General features: G+C 46.1%; 1 long non-coding RNA gene across 1 annotated transcript; it reads right to left on the bottom strand.

Annotated features, from left to right (window-relative positions):
* Positions 1 to 658: 658 nt before the first annotated feature.
* On the bottom strand, positions 659 to 1,758 carry LOC106964333 (uncharacterized). Its single transcript, XR_001428399.1, has 2 exons — positions 1,675 to 1,758; positions 659 to 1,562 (listed from the first exon to the last, which is right to left on the bottom strand). It is a non-coding gene; the product is annotated as an uncharacterized LOC106964333 (long non-coding RNA).
* Positions 1,759 to 1,880: the final 122 nt, after the last annotated feature.

Genomic DNA, 1,880 nt, shown 5'->3' with positions numbered 1-1,880 from the left:
CGCCCCCTGCTGTCCTCTGAACGCCCCTGGGGGGCGGTACCGCCCACGTTAAGAACCGCTGAGCTAAACAGTTTGACCAACGCCATGAATGATAAAAGTTCATTTTCTGTCCAGTGAAACTCAGGGATTATTTCATAGATTCTTTAATGCGTTTTCATTTCAGCTCTACTATAGAAATTACACATAGATAGAAATGTCTACAGCCGGCCTCAGGTTCTGAACAGCTAACTGCAGGCGGACCAGACTGGACCGGACTGGACCAGGAGCCCAAAAACCTGCCTGTTTTTAAATCCAAAACTAACAGATTCAGTTCAGCAGACAAATCTGAACATGAGCAGTTCTGGTTCTGGTTCTGATGCTGGTTCTGGTTCTGTCTCTGCAGTTTAACAAGGCTGGGTCGTTCGAGACGGTCTGGCAGGTCAAGTTCTACAACTACTACAAGCGGGAGCACTGCCAGTTCGGCAACAAGTTCAGCAACATCGAGTACGAGTGCAAACCCAACGAGACCCGGACCCTGATGTGGATCAACAAGGAGGCCTTCAACTGAGCCGGACCAGAACCGCTCCCCGTTCCTCTGCCCCTCCAGAACCAGGCTGGTCTTCAGCTGAACACAACCAGTTCTGACCCAGTCTGAACCGGAGCAGAACCGGTCTGCATCTGTTCACTAAAGACCAGAATGAAGAACGGTTCTGTTTAAAGGTTCTGATCCGGTCCTTCATGGTCTACTTCAATGCAGCCAAATTAAACTGGTCAAACTGATCCGGTCCATCCCAGCCCCATCAGAACCACTGGGACGTCTGAGCCGGATTGGGCTCATGTTGGATTTTTCTGGCTGCTTGGACGGAAAACCCGGGCCGGATCAGAACTTCGGACCAGGACTGGATCTGTTTGAGTGTTCTGATTGTTTTCTGTATATTTTTGTTTCATTGAAAAACTTTGAGTTCAGTCACAGAATCATGAAACCCGACGAGCTTTCAGGTTGACTCTTGGACTTGTCTGGGACTACTTTCAGCAGCGGATGAATCCATCAATCTGTCTTCTGCTGTGAGGAGGACTTCTTCTTCTGTGGTTTTCTCCTCATATAGTGCTTCTCTCTGCTGCAGCCGCCGATTTCAAAGATTCATTTTGCCAAATCTAATGTGTTGCTTCTTGTTTTGTATTCAGCCGTAGCGTAGCTGTGAATAAAGCCGTGTTCTGGAGTTCCTGTGGGCCTCATCACTTACCGAACCGGATCTGGTCTGGTCCGGTCCAGATCGGAGCTGACGGATCAGACAGGAAGTCAGAACCAGTCAGCTCCTCTTTATGTTGATAAAAACTGATTTACTTAGAGTCTAAGCTCAATTCATTGGAACGGGTCAGTACCAGAACCAGACCCAACTGTGGCCATGCCTCTTTATTTTAAGGATTATTTAGTTAAAAAAAAAAAAAAAAAAAAACATGAATATTTTCATACGCTGTCAACATGTTAACATGTTGTTGATAATATGTTGTTAACACGCCAACAATGTGTAAACATCTTGTTGTTTACCTGTTAAAAGTCCCGTATTTTTGATCTGGATGGCCTTCCATACACACCAAACAGCAGCAACGGAAAACAACAACAGAGGGAGATGAGATGGAAACACCGTCACTAGAGGTTTGCTGTGGACTCTGTTCTGGACACAAAGATCTTACCTCACCGTCAGATTTAAAGGAATGTGTTGAGTCTAGCAACGGTTCCTTTCTGGAAGAAAGAACGAACGGTTCCCCACAGGGGCGGGGCCATGCGGCGATCGGAGCACAACATGCATATTTTCAAAATGATTCACTGAAAACCGTTACCCAGCGGGTGAAGTGATGCTAATTTAAGTGAAGTCGCTTAATTTAATTTATTAAAAGTT

This window comes from Poecilia latipinna, unplaced genomic scaffold (assembly GCF_001443285.1).
Source record: "Poecilia latipinna isolate Pla-1442-1.1 unplaced genomic scaffold, P_latipinna-1.0 Scaffold1657, whole genome shotgun sequence".
Lineage (NCBI taxonomy): Eukaryota > Metazoa > Chordata > Actinopteri > Cyprinodontiformes > Poeciliidae > Poecilia > Poecilia latipinna.
Note: the sequence above shows the minus strand (reverse complement) of the source record. Positions and strands in the feature narration are given on the sequence as shown.